The 22,090-nt window shown below is 41.3% G+C and overlaps 2 long non-coding RNA genes and 1 other non-coding gene across 3 annotated transcripts; 1 reads left to right on the top strand and 2 right to left on the bottom strand.

The window, feature by feature from the left end:
* Positions 1 to 533: 533 nt before the first annotated feature.
* Positions 534 to 606, bottom strand: TRNAK-CUU (transfer RNA lysine (anticodon CUU)). Its single transcript has one exon. It is a non-coding gene; the product is annotated as a tRNA-Lys (tRNA).
* Positions 607 to 845: 239 nt separating this feature from the next.
* Positions 846 to 1,865, top strand: LOC130454088 (uncharacterized). Its single transcript, XR_008911770.1, has 2 exons — positions 846 to 1,110; positions 1,225 to 1,865. It is a non-coding gene; the product is annotated as an uncharacterized LOC130454088 (long non-coding RNA).
* An 11,436-nt stretch (positions 1,866 to 13,301) lies between these two features.
* Positions 13,302 to 21,923, bottom strand: LOC103096789 (uncharacterized). Its single transcript, XR_008911769.1, has 4 exons — positions 21,699 to 21,923; positions 16,469 to 16,538; positions 15,806 to 16,022; positions 13,302 to 15,237 (listed from the first exon to the last, which is right to left on the bottom strand). It is a non-coding gene; the product is annotated as an uncharacterized LOC103096789 (long non-coding RNA).
* Between the last annotated feature and the right edge of the window lie 167 nt (positions 21,924 to 22,090).

The raw sequence follows: 22,090 nt of genomic DNA, 5'->3' as shown, positions 1-22,090 counted from the left end.
ATAGAGGACAGCTAGGTAGTTCAGCGGATTGAGAGCCGGTTTGGAGATGGGAGGTCCTGGGTTCGAGCCTGGCCTCAGACACTGCCTAGCTGTGTGACCCTGGGCAAGTCACTTCACCCCCATTGCCTAGCACTTACCGCTCTTCCGCCTTGAAACCAATCCACAGTATTGATTCTAAGATGGAAGGGGAGGGACAAAAAACTACATACAGAATAAATAGGAAATGATTAACGGAAGGAAGGCACTAGGAGATTGAGAGGAGTCGGAAAGGCTTCTTGTAGAAGATGGGATCTTATTTGGGATTTAAAGGAAGCCCAGGAGGTCAGTAGTCTGGGCGGAGCACGAGGAGCTCAGGGGACAGTCAGAGTTGGGGTATTTCCTGGGTGTTTACCCAGTTCGGCTCTGGGCACAATGCAACCTCGTTCCGCTGTTTCCCAGCAGATAAAAGCCTCCAAACTGATCCCGAGTTGTTTCAGTTTCTTTTGAGAATCAGAGGAGTTAGTTTAAAATAGAGTCTGAGAAAAATTATTGGCCGCCCAACGTGGGGCTCGAACCCACGACCCTGGGATTAAGAGTCCCATGCTCTACCGACTGAGCTAGCCGGGCGGGTCGGAAATTTAGGTTTTTCGCTGTCCCTTCAAAGATTAGAAACAGCACTTCCTTTTAAGGAGTGTGATGGATTGTTCTTTGAACCGGATGCTGCCCCGGGCACTTTTTGTGGCGGGAAAGTTTTCTCCAGCTTCCAAGGAGTTGTGCATAACTTTGCATTCTACGATTCTCAAGGTGGGGTGGGGTGGGATGGAGGGGCGGGGTTCTAAGACCCTCCCCTCCCCCCGCCCTTCCTTCCAACTCTGAGTCGCAAATGCTTATTTCACAAGAATGTCATCGCCCCCTAGTGGTGAAGACCCCATTCCCCCGGGAAGTCCTGCAGCCTCCCCTGCTAGTAAATCTACTTGTTACTTATTTCTTTGCCTTGGCTGGCGGAGGATCAGGAAAAACCATGGTTTACAGAAACCAGAAGCCAAACTGGGCTTTTGTTGATCCCGTTGCCTGGCGGACTATTTAATATCGAAGAGACATTGATTGAATCCAGCTGGATCACTTTTACAGGTAGGGAAACTGAGGCATGGAGCTTCCGTTTCTGTCATTTTGTATTCTGGGACCACTATATCTTTGTGTGTATTTTGTATATAACCATCAGCTTCTTTGTTTTCTCCCTTTTAGGAAGGAACCCCTTAGAGGGTAGAGTCCGCTTCATTTCTAGTGCTTGGCACATTTCATTGAATAAATTGCTGATTGATCAATCGATTGATTGATCGATTATATAAAGAGTATCATAGAGCTTCGGGCAGAAACGACCTCGGAAGAATGTAGCCCAGATCCCTCAGGGTCCCAATGAAGCAAATGGTTCCCTCGCACATGACGCCAGGTCCCCATTTCTCGCCCTCTCCCCTCTCCTTCCTGCCCCAGACTCTGAGACCCGGAGACGCGTTCCTGAGGAGCAGAGAAATTACTCCAAGAAAAAGGGTCCACAAATGTAGTGGGGAGTCCCATTGTGAGAATTCCCTTTCCCCAGACAGATGGCAGCCCATCTCTAACCTACCAGAGAACCCTAGAAAGTTGTGTGAAGACTTCTAATGGGCTCAGCCCTCTCTACACATCTATCTATCTATCTATCTATCTATCTATCTATCTATCTATCTATCTATCTATCTATCTGTCTGTCTGTCTGTCTGTCTGTCTGTCTGTCTGTCTGTCTGTCTGTCTATCTATCAGTGGATGGAGATGCTTTTGTGATGAGCAAAACACAGATTTTAAATGTATGCTAATTGGATTGTCAATTAAATTCTCAGTCTCTTGCCATTTCTTTTTTTTTCTTTTTTGAAATCTTAATTTAATTAGATGATTTAGACTATTTTTCCATGGTTACAAAATTCATGTTCTATCCCTCTCCTCCTCCCACCCTCCCTCCGGTATCTGACAATTCCACTGAGTTTAACGTGTCATTGATCAAGACCTATTTCCATATTATTAATATTATGTATTATTATTTTTAGATTTATATTATTATATATAATGTTATATCATATTTATATAGTATTATAAAATAATAATATTGCAATTTCTTAAGTAAAATAATAATTAAAAATAATGAAATAATTATAAAAATAATGAACTACTTAAGAAGAAAAATAATAATTCATGTGTGAGGCAAATAGGTAGCAGCTGAGAGAGTGCTGGGTCAGGAAAACCTGAGGTCAACAGGGACTCTTATTAGCTCTATGACCCTGGACAAGTCAATTGACTTCTATTTCTATGAGTTTCCTCATCTGTAAAATGGGGATAATAACAACACCGACCTCCAAAGACTGTTGTGAAGATCAAATAAGGTAATAATCATAAAGCCCTTAGCACAGCTCCTGGCACAGAGTAAGCACCATATAAATATTAGCTATTGTTATTATATGGAGGGGGGAAAAGATCAAGAATCTTTGGAGAAATAATGGAAAGAAGTGGGAACGAAGGAGATCGCACAGTGCCAGACCTCCAGTGATGATGCTAAGTATGAATTCTTAAAAGATTTTGGTAGTGGTTAAAAAAATAGAGAATTTGGTCAGTGAAATCGATGAGCGGTAGAAGGTGCAGAAGCAGATGTTTCTAGTGGCCTCTTATCAGCTGCTAGGAAAATGAGATAGCAGGGCGGAGGAAATTAGATTTATTGACAACACACCATGCTTTATACCAAGATAAACTCCCAACGGCTGCATGACCTCGCTAGGAGGTCACACCATAAACACATTAGAGAAACACGGAGGAAAATCTCTCTTGGATCAATGGGAAGGAGAAAAGTTCATGGCTAAGAAGGAATGGAGAGGCTTATAGATGATCAAATGGATCATTTTGATTCTAGAAAGTTAAAGTTTTTGCACAAGCCAATTGAATAACATGAAGATTAGAAGGAAAACAACTCTGTTGCCAAAAAAAAAAATCTTTGCAGCAAGTTTCTCTGGTAAAAGTCTCGTTTCTATGATATAGAAAGAACTAGTCAAATTCATAAGAGCAAGAATTCTTCTCCAAGTGATAAATGGTTTAAGGATAGGAACAGGCAATTCTCAAAGGAAGAAGCCCAAGCTAACAGTGGTCATCTGAAAAAGTGCTTCCAAATTAAAGCAGCTCTGAGATTCTGCCTCACACCAGCTGGATCCGCAAAATGCCCCCCTCCTTTCCAAAGAGAAGTGATGACTATTGGAGGGCTTTTGGAAAAATAGACATATTAATGCACTGCTGTGAATGAGTCCAGTTATTCTGGAAAGCAATTTGGAATGATACACACAAAACGTTACTATATATATATATTTTTTTTTTTTTTGAGAGAGAGAGAGAGGCAGAGAGACAGAGAGAGAGAGAGAGTGAGAGAGACAGAGAGACAGAGAGAGAGTGAGAGAGACAGAGAGAGAAAGAGAGAGAGTGAGAGAGACAGAGAGAGAGAGAGACAGAGAGACAGAGAGACACAGAGAGAGAGAGAGTGAGAGAGACAGAGAGAGAAAGAGAGAGAGTGAGAGAGACAGAGAGAGAAAGAGAGAGAGTGAGAGAGACAGAGAGAGAGAGAGAGAGAGACAGAGAGACACAGAGACACAGAGAGAGAGAGAGTGAGAAAGCCAGAGAGAGACAGAGAGACAGAGAGACACAGAGAGAGAGAGAGTGAGAAAGACAGAGAGAGAGAGAGAGTGAGAAAGCCAGAGACAGAGAGAGGCAGAGAGACACAGAGAGAGAGTCAGAGAGACAGAGAGACACAGAGAGAGACACAGAGAGAGAGAGAGAGAGAGAGAGAGAGAGAGAGAGAGAGAGAGAGAGAGAGAGAGAGAGAGAGAGAGCTTGACCCAAAAGATATCAAAGAAATAGAAAAAGGTCCTTTATAGACTAGAACATTTATAGCAACTGTGTGTGTGGTGGAAAAAAATAACTGGAAACCAAAGAGATGCCCTTCAATTAAGAAATGACTACATCTGTTGTGGGCTATGAATGTGATGGAGGGCTCTGGTGATGTAAGAAATGAGGAAATAGAGGATTTCAAAAATCTGGAATTATGCCCAGAGAGCATTGTATACACTCAATTTTATATAATTTTTATTTTATAAATTTTATAAAATTGCATATACCTTGAGGCCCAGCAATTCCACTTTTGGCTCTGTTTCCCAAGATGATCAGAGAAAAAGGGAAAGATTTATAGCAGTTCTCTTTGTGGTGGCATAGAACTGGAAGCTGAAGGGATGCTCATCACTTGGGGAATGACTGAATAATTTGTGGCATGTGATGATATAATAATACTGCACTTTAAGATAATGACCAGGTTAATTAAAAAAAGGAAATTAAATGAATTTAATTTAATGAAGTCAATTTAAAAAAAGGAAAAATCTACATGAAATTATGAAAAGAAAAAGAGCAGAACCAAGATAACAGTATATGCAGCTACAGAATTAATGTTTGAAGAATAACTTATGAATGTTCGCCTCCAGAGAAAGAATTGATAAATAAAAACACAAAAGACGTCATTATATGTACTTTTAAAAATATTAAATGATGTCTTCTCTAGTGCTAAGAGGGGAGGGAGGAAGGAAGAAATCTGGGAATTTTAAAGTAACCAACAAAAAAATTAATCAAGTTTTTAAAAAGGCATGGGAAGACTTATATGAACGGATCCACAGTGAAGAGAGCAGAATGAGAACAATTTCTACTATAATGTCAATATGATGAAAATGAACAATTTTGAGGATTTTTGTAAACTGACAAAGGATGAAATCAGCAGAAAGCAGAAAGCAGTTTATACAATAACAACACTGTGAAGACAAATAGTTTTGAAAACTCTAAGAACTGTGATCAGTGCTATGTCCATCTATTATCCCAGGGGATCAAGGATGAAATAAGCCATCTACATACTGAAAGAGAGGTCATGAATTTAGGGTGAAGAATGAGACATTTGTAGATGTATATATCCGAACATTTAACAAAGGTGGTTTGCTCTGCCCTAACAGAAGCAAGAAAAAGCAGCTGGGGTCAGGAAGACCTGAGTTCAAATGTAGCCTCAGACATTAGCTATGGGAACCTGAGCAAGTCACTTATCCCTGCTTGCCTCAGTCTCCCCATCTGTCAAATGAACTGGAGAAGGAAATGGCAAAGCACTCCAGTGTCTTTGCCAAGAAAATTTCAAATGGGTTCATGAAGAGGTGGACACAGCTGAAAATGACTGAATAAGGAGGGGAGCTGAGTGGCGCAATGGATTGAGAGCCAGGCCCAGAGATGGGAGGTCCTGGGTTCAAATTTGGCCTCAGACACTTCCTAGCTGTATCAAGTCACTTGACCTCTATTTCCTGGCCCTTACCACTGTTCTGCCTTAGAACCAATACACAGTATTGATTCTAAGATGGAAGGTAAGGATTAAAAAAAAGAAAAGAAAACGACTGAACAAAAACAGAAACAAGAATATTCTACAAGAATGCAATGGCACCAGGCTTTTCTGGACATGACCTGCCTTATTTCCATCTGGAAATGCATTTGGTCAGTGAATCATCAGGGTCTGGTGACTCATGTGATCTTTAGCACACACTAAGTCTGAGAGGTCGACATTTGTATTTTTGTATCTCACAGATAAGAGAATTTGTTTTGCTTGACTATGCATATTTGTTACAAGGAATTTGTTCTTCTTTTCTCTTTTTTTTTCCTTCTTGAGGTGAAGGAGGATGTAGGAGGAAGATAAATGACATTTCTGTTCACTAAAAAAGCATTTTTTAAAAAAGTCCTTTTTTTTTCCAATTACACGTGGAAACAATTTTTAACAATTGTTTTCTGACATTTTGTGGTTCAGATTCTCCCCCTCCCTCACTTCTCCCCACAGATGATGATAGTAAAAAGGCAATTTTAAAAATTGAGTTTGGAGGAGTGCTACAGATGTGAAATGACACATGCCCTCGCAGATGAGGTCAGTGTGCTGTTGGGTTTGCTTAATATTTTTGTTTTGTTACAAAAGATCTTGTAAGTTGTGAATGTTTGTCCTATAAAAATAAAATACAGCAATGAAATGTAAAAAAAAATCCTGCCTCTGTCATTGTGTGATCTTGGCCAGCTCCCTTTCTCCAGACCTCCGTTTCCTGATCTGTAACATTGTGAAGGGGGAAAGGAGTAGGGCGTGAATTAGATCCCCTCTAAAGCCCTTCCTGATTCTCAGTCTATGCTCCTATGAGTTTGTAGTGGTGACTGTGGTCGCCAGAAGACAAAGATGGAATGGGCTGCCTGGGCAGACAGACTTCAGCAGAGATCTGCAAGGAGATTCTTGCTAGGTGGTCCCTCTTGGAGGATGCTGTAGAGAGGATTCCTTTTCAGGCTCAAGGTAGACTCCCACTCCACAAGTTAGCAGCTATGATTCTATGATATTTTGCTGCATTTCAGGATTTGTATACCTTGCATGTAGGGCAGACTGAAAACCTGGGTTCCTTTTCCCCATTAATGGGATCTGAGAGTTTTGGGTTTTTTTGGTTGTTGTTATTTCTGATAAATAAATTCCTCTGTTGCCAATATAGGGTGTTTCTCCTATTCTCTCCCTGTTCTATTTTTACAGCTGTCAAACTGACACCACTGAGCCCTTAATAAGCTTTATTCATTTCAACCCTTTCTTCTTATTTTTCTTCCCCAAGGCTAAGAAAAGTCTGTATCTATTAAACGTGTTCATTTTTCAGTATACAAACAGATTTTTGGATCCAGGAGCCTTTCTCTGCATTCATGCTTCTCTGTGCTTTGGATGCTATTCACCTCTTCCTTGATTGAGGCCATCTATTATAAGCGCCCTCTTTCCCCCCTCTTTCCAGGGCTCAGAATCTCTGTTTTTATAGAGTTTGTAGAGTGGAGATAGCATCAATTTGGAGTCAGAAGAGTTGGGTACAAATCACAGCTCTGAAACTTATTTACCAGAGATGCTGGGGCAAATCACTTCCACTCTCTGAGGCTCAGTTTTCCCATCTGTGCAATGAGTTGGTTGGGGTTGGCCTAGATGATCTCTGTGAGTCTCCAAGTTTCTCAGTCTAGTATCAGAGAAGAAGCATTCTTTCCAAGGCTATGTAAATGACCCTTCTCACCTGTGCCCTTGAATCCATTACATCCTGCTTCCTCCAGGACCTTGTGCCATCCAACATCCCCCTCCTTGCTCATCTTTAATCTCTCTCTCCCCACCAACTCCTCTTCTTCCAGAAATATTCTTAGGTCTCTATGTGATCTGACTTAGATGTCCACCATTCTACTGAAAGGACCTTTGTCTAAAATCCTCAACAATCTCCTTAATGCCAAGTCTAATGGTTTTTTTTTTCCTTCCTGACCTTTCTGCAGTCTTTGATACAAGGAAGAAGGAAGGAAAGGAGAAAGGAAGGAAGGAAGGAAGGAAGGAAGGAAGGAAGGAAGGAAGGAAGGAAGGAAGGAAGGAAGGAAAGAGGGAATAAAAGGAAGGAAGGAAGAAAGGAAGGAAAGAAAGAAGGAAGGAAAGAAAGAAGGAAGAAAGGAGGAGAGGAAAGAAGGAAGGAAAGAAGGAAGAAAGGGAGGAAAGAAGAAAGAAAGGAAGGAAGGAAAGAAGGAAGAAAGGAAGGGAGGGAGGAAAGAAGGAAGGGAGGAAAGAAGGAAGGAAGGAAGGGAGAAAAGAAGGAAGAAAGGAAGGAAGGGAGGGAAGAAGGAAGGAAGAAAGGAAGGAAGGGAGAAAAGAAGGAAGGAAGGATGGAAGAAGGGAGGGAAGGAAAGAAGAAAGCAGAAGGAAGGAAAGAGGAATCTGGGGAATATGTATATCATAAAAAAAGATAGTCTCTGCCCTTAAAGCCAGCTTGGGCTCCCTACAAAATTTAGGCCCCAAAAGGAACTCATAAATGGAAAAGTGGGCAAGCCTTGAGGGCCATATTGTTGTGAAGGCAAACTGGGGAATTGGATATTCCAGTGTGAATCCCTGAATGTTAAAGGAAGTTCCAGGATGAGAGTGACAGACAGGGCTCCCAGACATCCTCTAATAGAATTCTTTCATCTTACAGTTGAGGAAACTGAGGCTCCAAATGGTTCAACTACTTGTCCAAGATGACACAGGTAGTCCATAGCACAGCTGTTATTCAAACCCAGGTTTTCTGACTGAGTGTTTTATATCCCTTCTTGCCAGACTGAACAGACCAGAAACCAGATCTTAATTACCTTTATCTCTTTCCCCTGGCATAATTCTCAGCACATGATGGTTGTTTATGCTCCCATCTCCAGAGGTTCTCAGGCAATGGCCGAATGATCCTCTGTCTCTGATGAGGTGGCTGGAATTCTTTTCCGTGTACAGACTGGATATGATAGCCATGGATGGCTCTTCCAATTCTGATGTTCTGTGTGATTCTGTGCTTCAAGATAATAGAGTCATTTTTAAACTCTTCTTAGATTTTCTCAGTTCTTCCCTTCTCACTTAGAACAAAAGCTTCCTGCGATAAGGGACCATTTGTATTGTTTTTTCAGCAAAGTCTTGTATTTATGTGCTCAATAAGCCTTAATTAAGTGCCTACTTAGTGTCAGAGCCCAGGACTTGAGAGAAAAAAATGGTTCACAATTTCAAAAATATTACATGCTATTAAATGAAGAAATATGTGTATCCATGCAGTACACTCTTCTGGACTAATTCCCCAACTTCCATTCACACTGGCAATTGAGAGGGTAACCTTGAGGGATTGGGGAATTCTAATACTCTTGCTCATGAGCCCCCATATGATGTATCCCCCATATTGATTAAACAATTGATATCATTAAGATTTTACAAAAGAAAGAGAAGATATTTTTTAAAAATCCTCTGAAAGGGGAGTGAGCTCTCCTCCTTGCATACACATTCAGTCCCTAAGGAAAGTGAGTTCAAATTTGAAGCAAAAAGAGCTAGAAAAGAAATATAGGAAATATGAGGCTAAGGGGTACCTTTCAGTTCTTGACCCAGGGCATCTTTTTCTCCCCTCGATGAGGCCTCACAGATGGATGTGTCATGTCTGGTGGATAAGTTACTCCCTTAAAGGACTTGTATCTCGGCAGATAGGTCCATCCACATTTCTCCCTGAGCTCAGCTACTGTTATCAGTTCCAGTGGTCTCTTGCTGCCAACTCATGTTGGTGAGGGACACCTTTCCTAGTTCACATGGTCACATATAAACTGGTCCAGTCCTCATCATGAGCATCTTCTCTTTTTGTGGTGACAAAGAATCAAAATGTGAGGAGCTTCCCATCACTTGGGGGATGGATGACCAAGTTGTGATTATAACGGAATACGATTGTGCTGTAAGAAACGATGGGCAGGAAGAGTTTGGAGAAGCCTGGAAAGACCTCTATGAACTGATGCAAAGTGAACAGAACCAGGAGAACACTATATATGGTGACAGAAATATTATTCGATGATCAACTGTGAAGGACTAAACCACTGCCAGCAAAGCAAGCCTCCAAGATAACCGCAAGGGACTCATGAGGAAAATGCCATGCAAGCAAGGAACTGTTGGAGTCTGAGGAAGCTCAAAGCATGCCATCTTCCACTGTATTTCCTTCATGAGATTTCTATTGCATGTGTGATATGTGACATGAACAATATGGAAATATGCATTACATAAAAATATGGATATAACTCATTCATATCAGACTACTCATCACCTTGGAGAGGGATAAGGGGAAGGAGGGAGAAAATCTGAATTCTAAAATGTCCAAAAACAATTGTCAAAAAATAGTTCTGTATGTAACTGAAAAAAATAAAGAAAAACTGGAAAAAAGAACAGCTAGCATTTATAGAGTGTTTTCAGGTTGGCAAAGAACTTTCTATATGTTTTGTCATATGCTTTGTAAAGGTTAAAATAAAATGGTTGGACTAAATGTATAAAAATGTGGTTGCTGACATTATTACTCAAGTCAGAATGACTTTATAGCAATTTATTTATGAAATAGAGGGAAAGAGGGAAAGTAAGGAAATGAGAGAAAGTAGATAGTTACTCAGGCCTGGTATAAACCAGGAAGGGCTTCAGAGGCCCCCAGCAAAGGGAGCCCAGAGGTAGATTAAACCAAGATTCTAGCCAGGAGGCCTTCTCCAAGAAGAGGGGCCTCTCCAGAGGCTAGTACCTCCAGAAAAACCAGGAAAAGGAGTCAGCCTTTTTCACCCATGCAGTAGTTATAAGGGAAAATTAAAGACCAGGCTGAGGCCCTAAGCTGGAGCTCCTTCAAGGTCAATTTCCAAGGTGCAAAAGCTGCTCACAGGAAGTTCTTGCCACTTTTAAAGACCCTTCCTTTCATCACTTCCTGTGCCTTCCTTACCCTTTATGTGGACCAACTGCAGCGATAGCTTTGCTTAGGACAGTCAGACAAGTCTGATTCATCACTCATTATAACACACGTGGGTCACAGACCTCCCCATACTTAAGAATAAGTGGGGTATATATGCTTCTGGTGATTAAATCTAAAAATGAGTGGGGGAGAGTTAATCCTGTCTTCATAGCTTACAACAGCTCTGAGAGGTAAATCATTCATATTTTACAGTTGAGGAAACTTGGGAAAATAGAGGTTAAGTGATTTGTCCAGGGTCACACACAGTAAGTATCTGAGCCCTAATTTAAAGCTACGTTTTCTTTCTAGGACCAGAGTTCCATTCATTCACTTTGTTCCATTTTGCTTTCTCTCTGGATATTATTACTCTAAATTGCTGTATTCTGGATAATGCTAACTACAGTTAGGAAAGGATAAATACAAAAAAGACAAAAGAATCAGAGGTGCTCTACATTTTTGGACACATGGCAATGGAGTAAGAAATAAGGTCTGGCATCTTTCTCCCACCCAGAGATGGACAGCAGCCATCCTTAATGGAAAGTGGAGTGAGAGAAATGAATGAGAGAAAAAAACAACAACACCATAATTTCACTATATTTATAGTTTAAATAACAAAAATGTATAATTGTAATACATAACTATATTTAATAAACAAAAACTAATTATTTAAAAAAACAAAGTCTGTCCCACTATTTTTAACCGTTCAAGTAGATAGAAATAATGAACACTTCTTAGTCACTGGAGGAAAGGGATGGGGGTCATCTCTAGCTCCTTGTTCCCAACTTCTAAATGGTCATCTCCTCCAATAATCAGCCATATAATCCATCGTGTTGTCCCCAACCACATGAGCTTACCCCCATGATATCACCAGTTGCATTATTTTTCCACCTACCCTCTTCCGTTCTTTGTTTTTTCCTTATAAAAAGGGGTCTTTGTTTTAAACTTGGGCAAACCATAGACCCCTTTATTATCAGATTTGTACCCTGTTAATAAACTGTTTTCTTGCTCAAAGAGCATGTGCCTTGGTCGACCTTCTTTTGAATTTCATTCGCTGAATCTGAATCTGTTTTGGCAGATTAAAATGAGAGTGAGGAAGCATTCAAGAACTTGAATTCCAAGCTAGAAGCAGTTTGTGCTTTAGTTGGTAGGTAAAAGGGAGAAATTGAAGGCTTTTAAATAGGGAAGGAACATGGAAAAACCCACGCATTAGAAGAATTCTTGCCTGGAGAGGGGAGAAGTTGAAGGCAGAGTGGCAAATTAGAAGGATGTTACAATAGTCCCAGCTAGAAGTGATAGAGGCTTGAATTTATAATAGTACCAAAAATATGGCAAAGTGCTTTACAAACATTATCTCATATGATTCTCACAGCACCTACCTAGAAGGCAGTGCTGTGATTATACTCTTTCCATTGGATTACTAAAAGAAATGATGAAAATAGGTGCTCAGTTCTTTATATACATGAGAAACAAGGTCTTTATCAGGGAAACATATTATAAACATTTCCCCCAGTTTCCTCCTTTTCTTTTAATCTTGGCTGCATTGATATTGTTCATGCAAAATTTTTAAAAATTTAATGCAAACCAAATTTTCCATTTTACATACCATAATGCTCTATCTCTTGTTTGGTCACAAATTCTTTTTTTTAATCTATAGATCTGATGTAACATTTTCAACGCTTTCCTAATGTGTTTGTGATAAATGCTCATTTTTGACCTTATCTTACTATATGGTATAAAATGTTGATCTCTATCTGATTTCTACCAAATTGCTTTCCAGTTTTCCCAGCATTTTTTAATCAAATAGTCAGTTTTTGCCCCAATAGTTTAGATTTTTGCATTTATCAAACACTAGGTTACTATGACTACTTACTACTACATATTGGGTATCTAATCTATTTCAATGATCTACCACTCTATTTCTTAGTCAGTACCAGATTATTTTGATGATTACTACTTTGTAATAAAGTTTGAGATCTGGCTGTGCTAGGTCACCTTCCTTCACCATTATTATTATTATTATTGATTTACTTGATACTCTTCACCTTTTGTTCTTCCAGTTTAAGTTCGTTATTTTTTCTAGTTCTAGGACATCCTCTTTGGGGGGTAGTTTGGTGAATAAGTAAATTAATTTAATTAGAATTGTTATTTTATCATATTGACTCAGCCTACCCACGAGAAAATCAATGTTTCTCCAGTTGTATAGATCTGACTTTTTTTGTATGAAAGAGTATTTTAAACTGTGTTTATATAGTTCCTGGGTTTGTCTTCACAGGTAGGCTCCCAAGTATTTTACATTGTCTAGATTATTTCAAATGGAATTTCACTTTCTATTTCTGCTGGACATTGTTGGTAATATATAAAAATTCTGATGACTTGTGTGGGTTCATTTAATAGCCTGCAACTTTGATGAAGTCGCTAATTATTTCAGCTATTTTTTTCAGCTGATTCTCTAAGCACACCACCATATCATCTGCAAAGAGTAATGATTTTCTTTTCTCATTGCCCATTCTAATTTTTTTTCTTATGAAATTTTAAATGAGTAAATTACATGTTGGAATCACATCATCTGCTGGTATCACCATGGAGACAGGAGTAAAGATCAGTACCTTGGAGACCTTCATAAAATCTCTTCTCCTTTGTCCTAATCAGCAGCTCTATCAGCCTCAAGTGTGGCTGAGGGAAGAAAGAAAGAAAAAGGAACAGAAAACTTCCACTTACTGGGGAAAGGTAAATTCCAAGTTATGGGGTTGATTGAGTAAGAGGAATGGAGGAGTAGAGTGGGAGGATGGGAATGGGAAACAGAGCCTCCAAGGACTTGGCTTAAAGCTGGAAATGATCTTGGAGATCTTCTGAATTCAACTGAAAAAATTAGTGTTGATGACTTTATTGATTACTTTAAATTTATTATTTATTTATTATATATCTATATATAATAAATATATTTATTATTTATGACTTGATGACTTTAAAGTCTTTTCCAGCTCCAATGATCAGCATAGTATCATAGAAAACAATACTGCCTGAGCAGACCTGGGTTCAGATTCTACCTCTGACACTTACTAGCTGGGAGACCAAAGCTATGCTTCTTAACCCCTCTCAGCCTCAGTTTTCTCATCTGTAAAATGGGGGTAATAATAGTACCTACCTCACCGAGGGATTATAAGGATGGAAGGAGATAATATTCATAAAGTGCCTGAATACTTTTTGTTGTTCTTCAGTTATTTCAGTCGTGTCTGCCTCTTTGTGACCAAATTTGGGGTTTTCTTGGCAAAGATCCTAAACACTCTTCTCCTTCGTTGTCAAACTTCTAAAAAGCCAGGCCAGTGCCGGGCGTCCTGACCTTTGTCTTGCCACTAGACTTGGACCACTCTGAAAGAGAGAGGGCGGCTGACAATCGCAATTTGAGCCAAGCCACAACCCTGCCCTGTCTCCGGTCCTCTTCAAAGACTCAGGATGAGCAATAACAGCACATTTCTGGCAAGAGCCATCCGTCCTTTCTATCCGCCTTCCATCACCACTCATACACTGCTCAGCCCGTAACACTCTGGCTGCCTCTTCTGGAAGGGCTCTCTCCGAGGTCAGCAGCTCCTTCTTTTTGGCCTTTCCTCCTGATTTCTTTTCCTTGACCCCCCCCAGGGGGCAATGGATGCTGGGGACCCCCCCTTCTGGATCCTCTCTTCCCCTGGTTTCCATGACACGGCTCCATGGCGACCGCTCCTCGGATGGTCCTTCGGCCGACTCCTCGGTCTTCTCCTTCCTGTAAAAGTGGCTGGCAGCCGCATTTCAGGCCTGAGTTCCTTTCTCTTCCTTTTCCTCTCTTCATAATTATACTTCCCAATTAGTGTGTCCCTGCGGGAGCTCTCGAGGCCGCATCATCTCTCTCTTCCCGATCAGGTACCCTTGATGTCATCCTAGCATCTCCAACTCGACGCATCCAAGACCGTCCTTGTCCTTCCCCTGTCCCTCCCAAAGACCTCGAGCTCCCCATTTATTTAATTTCCTATAATTTATCCACTTCATCAGCACGACCATCTTCCCATTCAGGACAAAGTCTGGTTTAGAACCCAGGCTCTGCTAGGATGATTGTGTCCCTAACATGAGACACTGAGGCAAACATCTTATGACATGTAGGTGCGCGCACACACACACACACACACACACACACACACACACACACACACACCTGCCTTCCTTAGCTCTGTGATCTTGAGCAAATGGAAAACGGGCTTCACGATTTCCGCACAAACCCTTTGTTCTTTTCAGTATGGTGAAAGGTTTACATTTTTCCAATGATCACTAAGTTCCCAATAAAAAATAAATTTTAATTAAAAAACTTCTGAACATCCTAAAGCTCTTAGAGAACAAAGGGAAGCAATTCTACTCAATAACTCTTCCCTGAGGGTCAGCACAGCCTTGTGCTTATTACTCTCTTCATTTTACGGTTTAGAAAACCATCTTGTTTTTTTTAAATGTTTTATCTTTATTTTATTTTAATAACAAATTTCCGCATGAGTTTTCCAAAGTGATATGATTTGTGTTGTCTCTCTCCCTTCTTCCCTATCCCCTCCTGGAGTTGGCAAGCCATTCAATGTGGGTTTTACCCATATTATGGTACAAAACATATTGGAAAACTCAGCTTAATTGAAGAGAGATGGTTTGACCAGAGTCACCATATTCGTAAATATCAAAGGGAAGATTAGAATCCAGCTCTTTTGGACTGATCCTCCTCATTCCAAGCACTTGCTACATACGGAATGGTGCCTCTCAAAGGGATTAGGAAGGACCTGCTCCTTTCTGCCTTCATCAGAGAGACCTAGGACCAGAAGGCTGACCTTCAGCGATCATTTTACCCCAACCAGTCACGAAGATCCTTGACTGACCCACGGAGGGGCTCTGACACCTGCAAAAGAGGAAATCATGGATCCTTGTAAGTGGTAGCAAAATCAGAAGTCATGATTAGCCCATTCTTTGACTATTTTTAGCTAAAGGAGCATCCCTGGAAACCACTTTTCCTTTCCTTTGAGCCCAAGTGAGCAGACAGGCAAAGGAAATCAGAAGCAGACCTTGGAGTGGGCTCCCGCCTCTTCCTCACCCACTCGGGGATGCAGCTTATGTACTAATGAGATATTCTTTTCTGGCTCCAGGAACGCATGGAGAGTGTGCGAGGACCATCTTCCCTCGTGCTACCTCGTCACGGTCCCTTCAGGGATGTGGCAATCCTTTGAAGTGCTTGCTTGAACAGGAAGATGTTTTTTAGGTTACTAAAAGGGCTGCCAGCTCTAGCCAGGGACCAAAGGGTTGGACGAATTCTGTACTCACTCCTCAGGGCATTAATTTTTTAAATTAATAACGTGTTTATGCTTTAACATTACCATCATTTCCATATAGATATACATCTCCTGCCTCATTCCTTCCCCTCTCCCAGAGCCCTCCCTTGTAACAAAGAAAAATAATGAAGCAAAACTAACCAACACAGTTGGGACAACATCCAACTTTGTTTACATCTGCCACATTCAGCATCTGCTGTCCACTGCCCTCTCCATTCTGAGAAGGCCATGTGTTTCTTCCGAGTTTCTGCATCCATTTCACTTCCACTATTGTCCATTTGGCCATTGTCCACCGGGATCTGTCTACTTCACTTTTGCATCACTTCATGTATGTCTTCTTTGATTTCTCTCTTACTTCCTACGACACAATATTCCATTGCTTTTCTCTATCAGGATTTGTTCAACTATTGCCCAGTTTAGCAACATTCTTTGTTCCTAAGTTTTACCATGTCTGTAAGGATAATTTAGGGTCATGACCTAATCTAAGTTTGATTTTTGGTCACCAGGGAATATTCCAGATAAAATATCCAAGTCAGTTTGGAAATCTATGGTGGTTTAATCAATATAGAGGGAAGAGATCAAGGAGAAGAGGGAGGGAAAGGGTATAGAATTTCTCCCACCTGACCTATGCCAGGGGGAGTTCAAAGTCCTCCACCACAAGGTTTCTGAAGAAGATTAGAGGCTTCTAAGTGGATAGTGTTTGGAAGGTAAAGGAGGAAAAATCAGCCTAAACTCTGAGAGAGCTCAGAGAAGACGCTTAACCTGAACTAGACTACCTCTAGTATGGTATCGAGGGAAACTTACCACTAAACTGGACAATAGCTGCCGCCACGCCAAGATGCCAAGACGCTCAGCAAGTTTCCGCCAGCCACCTCTCCACCACAAAAGAGCCCGGAGAGAGAAAGTGACGCAAAAAATATAGATGGTTTTACATCACTTTCCTGTGTCTCACCTGAACCAATGGTAGCTTAAGCTTGACTTAGGACAGCAAGGGGTCTGTCAGCTGTTTCTGATTTGTCATTTGCTAGCATATGTCTGTCATAGGCCATCCTCCTAGATATTTAATCCTTAAGTATGGGTGTAGACATTCCTGATTTTGTTAGACTAAGTAGGGTGGAGTAATCTAAAGTTCACATGACAAAAGGAATATTATATATCAAAATTATGTTTAATAGCTATTTCCTTATATCAAATTTCTTTAAAAACAAAACCTAAAGGGGGTAGCCAGTGGATGGAGAGTCAGGAGTTCTAGGTTCAAATCTGACCTCAGACACTTCCTAGCTGTGTGGCCCTGGGCAAGTCACTTAACCCCCATTGCTTAGCCCTTACCACTCTTCTGTCTTAGAACCAATACCTGATATTGATTCTAAGACAGAAGGTAAGGGTTAAAACAACAACAACAACAACTAAATAGGGGAGGAAAGGACTCAGATGCCTGAAAATAAATTCTATTAAAAAATAAAAACAAGGAAAAGATACCCCAAAATTAATGATAGTGATATATTTTGTAGCACCTTCATTTCCAAATATAATCTTCCTACTTTCCCAAAAGTCATCTCTTATAACAAAGAATAACAAAAAAAGGAAATAAAAAGCCCTCCAAATTAACACATCAGTGGAGGCTGACAGCATATGTCATTACCAATAGCCTACACCACTTCAACCCACGAAGGGTAAAAGACACATTTTCTCCTCTCCTTGGGGAGGCAGTCTTGGTCATTACAATTACAGAAAGTTTGATTTCATTTTCTGCTATTGTTCCCACTTACAGTCTTCTAGTCACTGTATATATTATTTTCCTCCTAGGAAATTCAATTTCTATCAGTTATTTCTTTGTTTTCTTGAATCTCTCCCATTTGGGAGTTCTCTTTGGTGCAATCACATTCTATTACCTCATACCCCACAGTAGAATCTGTCTTTAGCTGTGGAAATATTATTCTGTGTCCCTTTTTTGTGCCTCAAGACAACCTTTGGATTTTAAAGGAGGGAAAACTTTGATTTTCAAAATAAAGCTCTGACCTTGCTTCTCCCTCCCTGGATGAAGCAGAGTGGAGAGAGGTTCTTTGTTTATCTGTAAACAAGCATCTTAGATGTGGAAGCAATTAAATAACAGAAGCAGAGCCATGCAGAGAAAGATGCTCATGCCCTGGTGCCTGGACTCTTGGAATCCTCAGTCCAGAAGACCCATCTCTGTTTGGACTGAGGTCAGAGTCTTCCAAGTGAAGAGGCTTGGGAAAAGGACCTGGCAAAGAGCATCAATTGGCTGAGGTGGAGGAAATTGCCTTCTTTCCTTGGCATCCAGGACTGAGGAGATGTGCAGGGGGAGGAGGCTAAGAGAGTGCAGATGCATATACCTGCTGCCTTTTTTTTTCTCTCTTTCTCTTAATCTACGGTTTCCAGAGACTTTTAATTATAATGTCACCGAATTATAGGCTTCCAATTTGTTCCTAGAGTTTGAGGAACTTTTCTCCGCTTTCATTGTTCAGTCATTTCCAACTCTTTGAGACCCCATTTGGGGTTTTTGTGGCAGAGATACTGGAGTGGCTTGCCATTTTTCTTTTCCAGTTCATTTTATAGATGAGGAAACTGAGACAAACCAGGACTAAGTGAATTGCCCAGGGTCACACAGATAGTGTCAAAGATCAGATTTGAAGCCAGGAAGATCAGTTTAACTTCAGTCCTGGTGTGGAAGGAAGGAAGGAAGGAAGAAAGAAAGAAAGAAAGAAAGAAAGAAAGAAAGAAAGAAAGAAAGAAAGAAAGAAAGAAAGAAAGAAAGAAAGAAAGAAAGAAAGAAAGAAAGAAAGAAAGAAAGAAAGAAAGAAAGAAAGAAAGGAAGGAAGAAAGGAAGGAAGGAAGGAAGAAAGGAAGGAAGGAAGGAAGGAAGGAAGGAAGGAAGGAAGGAAGGAAGGAAGGAAGGAAGGAAGGAAGGAAGAAAGGAAGAAAGGAAGAAAGGAAGAAAGAAAGAGAAAGGAAGGAAGAAAGAAAAGAAGGAAGGAAGAAAAGAAGGAAGGAAAAAAGAAAGAAAGGAAGGAAGGGAGAGAGAGGGAGGGAGAAAGGAAGGAAGGAAGGAAGGAAGGAAAGAAGGAAGGCAGAAAGAAAGAGAGAAAGAAAGAAAACCCCATGGACTACAAGAGTTGGACACAACTAAATAACAGTGATAGAAAAATATCTCTGTACTAGTTAAATCTTACCTTGTCACATGTAACCAAATTTGGAGCAGTGATTGTTTTTCCAAACCCACCAGTTCTATATCTGTAAAATGGAGCTGATAGTAACTGTGTCACAGGCTTGACATGAATATCTTTTCTGCTGGGTGCTGGGCTGGGGTCTGTAGATGACCATAGCTAATCTTTATATTGAGTATTGGCTTTGTGGTGGAAACCTGACTATAGAACCCCAAATCGAAACAGTCAATAAACTGATGGGGGGAAGGAGAAGACTGAGGAAAGTTAGCCTTGGGTCTAATAGAACCACCTAATGATAGACTTATAAAACTACCTAAGAAAGCTACTTATCTGTTCCCAAACTCTTCATTTGAAAGAAAAAAAATGGAGATCTAATGACTTATCAAAGGTTATAAGGCAAGTGAGTGACAAAGGCAGGACTAGAGCCCAGGTACCTTCCTGGTCTTCCATAAAAACTTGTTTCAGTTTCATATAGTGTTAGAAGTGTCTGAGACCTTCATGGTTCTCTTGCCCAACACTCAACCCAAAGCTTTTTCATTGTATGGAATGGCCTCCATTATTGCCTCCTGTGATGTTTGAAGTTGGTTCAGTGTACAAAGAGTATGATGAGAACCATTTGAAATTCAGTGCCTGATCTGGGAAATTTCAAGGTGAAGCTGATGGAAACAGATGGGAGTCGCTGCTGTGAGTGGTAATCCATGTTTAATGGCAAGGCTGGATCCCTAGAGCTTGTGGGTCTGTGGATCTGTCTAGCAACTCCTGTGTTGCCTTCCAGGAGATGAATGACCCTGGTCCTCTAACTTCAGACCCACACAGGCCTGAGGAAATGGGGAGGGCTCAGAGGGCAAGGCATCACAGAGGGAAGGCATCACACAAGGAAGGAACCCAAGCTTTGGAGTCCAGCAAAGTCAACCAGTATTTAGTAAGCACTTTCTGTGTGCTCAAGCCTATGCTAAGTGCTTAGAATATAAATACAAGCAAAAAGAAAGACAGCCCCTGCCCTCCAAAGAGTTTTCATTTTCACATTGATGTTCAGTCATGTATAATTCTTGGGGACCCCATTTGGAATTTTCATGGCAAAGATTCTGGAGTGGCGTGTCATTTCCTTCTCCAGCTAATTTTATAGATGAGGAAACTGAGTCAAATAGGGTTAAGTCATTTGCCCAAGGTCACACAACTAGTAAATGTCTGAGGCTGGATTTGAATTTAGAAAGATGAATCTTCCTAATTCCAAGCCCAGTGCTCTACCCACTGAGGTACCCCTAGTTGCCCCTTCATTTTATTGGAGAATGACAATATCTAATAATGTACTCAAAAGGAAGGGGAAAGCAGATATGAAAGTAGTAGAGTAGTGATTATGAATCTTTTAGAGACCATGTGATGTGCCCTACCCCCTTCCCTCCAGAGACCATGTGCAGGGTCCTGATTCCCCCCCCCACTGAGTATCAGTTGTGCCCCCCACCCCCTTACTCCACACAGGGGAGAGAGAAAGGGCTCCCATTGGGCTGCTGGCTGGAGGGGCAGGTGAAATGAGCAATATCCTCAGCCAGTGTAGAGAAGGGGAGGGGAGTGGCCCAAGTGCTCCCCTTCCCTCTAGCTCTGCCTCCTGTGAGCTGCCCACCTTTTCCCCTGTTTGTTTCCATTGGACTGCTGAGTGGGAGAGAATGTGAAAAAATGTCATTAGGCAGGTGTAGAGGGGGAGAGGAGTAGCTCTGCATGAGGCCCTCTGCCTCTCTAGTAACAAACCATGGTGGGCAATAGTGTGGCATGTCCACGGAGAGTGCTCTGTGTGCCCTCTCTGCACATGCGCCATAGGTTCACCATCACAGTAGTAGTAGGGGGAAGATGTTAGAGAAAATCCTTTGGAGAGAGTCCAGAGTATACCTCGGAGAGAGCAGATGGTTGGCCTGGGTCTCCACCTAAAAATGGACTTTCTCAGAGGAACTGGTGAGAGACAGAGACAGAGAGAGAAGGAGAGAAAGACAGAGGCAGAGAGAAAGAGACAGAGGAGAGAGAAAGAGAGTGAGGAAGAGAGAAAATGATTGGGGTTGAGGAGCAGGATCTGAGTAGTCCAGGAGTAGAAAGAGCTTCCAAAAATGAGGAGGATTCAACCTATGGTATGATAGAGAAAGAACTATGGAGATGAGCCTGCAGGGCAGCCAAGAGAGGAATGAAGCACCAGAAGTCTTGTGTTCAAATCCCAGCACTCTTACTTACTTACTTGTGTGACCCTGTGGGTATGTCCCTTAATCTCTCTAAGCCTCAGTTTCCTCCTTTGTAAAATGTGGGTTTGAACTAGATGGCTTCTGACCAGACCACATCTGGAGTCTTGGGTTGTGAACAAGGGGATGACAAGGAGCAAAGAGAAATATGAAGTTTGAAGAGATGCTGAGAAAAGGAGCAAATGGAACCTTCACAAGATCTCGGGGGATGGAGTGGAGTTCCATCCAAGTTCAAAAGCAGTTGGAGGAAAAGACTCAAAGTTCTTATCTGGGACTCTGGAGCTGGGTGGAAGAAATACCCATCTCAAGATCCTTTTGCTTGAACTGAATGAAGATCTCAATGCTCAACGAAAGCCAATCTTTGGGATAAAGACTCTCTTTTTCCCTTAGGGGAACCCGGAGCTCAGTCCTGAAATATTTTCCTTGCTCAAATCCTCAAGAGTTATATTAGGAAAGAAATCTTAGGGACTTTCCTCTTCCCCCTGTCCTTTCCTTTCCTTTCCTTTCCTCATTCTTTCAACAACCCTGTACCTCAGTAAATCAGACACCTTGAGTTATACAGAAATTGATTCAGAGTCTAGGTAGTAGGAAAGGAATTTCAATCTATCTGTAGGGGAACAGACTTACCCTTTAGTTTAGACTGAGTGACTCCATTGGTAACAGCTCAACTCAGTGAAAGAAAGAGGAAGCGCGCCACATAGAATCCAATCCCCGACAGCTGTTCAGTGGTTCCTTCCCTTTCTAAGTCCCCCTGGCTATTACAGTGCCCAATTCTGGGCACTGTGTTTCAGGAAGGACAGTGAGTGGCAGGTAAACACCTAACGGTCAGTGACCAGGAGAGTGAATGGCCTCAAGTTCATGCTGCATTCTCTAGTGGGGAATTTGTGGCTTGTGAACTTAGTCCTTCCTTGGCCAACTTCCTGTTTCCTTCCGGGGCACACCCTTTCTTCTGTCTCTATTTCCCTTTTAATAGCTGCCTGGAACTTCCAGTTTCTTAGCTGATTGGCATCTTTCTGTTT

The sequence above is a fragment of the Monodelphis domestica genome, chromosome 1 (genome assembly GCF_027887165.1).
Source record: "Monodelphis domestica isolate mMonDom1 chromosome 1, mMonDom1.pri, whole genome shotgun sequence".
Classification (NCBI taxonomy): Eukaryota; Metazoa; Chordata; class Mammalia; order Didelphimorphia; family Didelphidae; genus Monodelphis; species Monodelphis domestica.
Note: the sequence above shows the minus strand (reverse complement) of the source record. Positions and strands in the feature narration are given on the sequence as shown.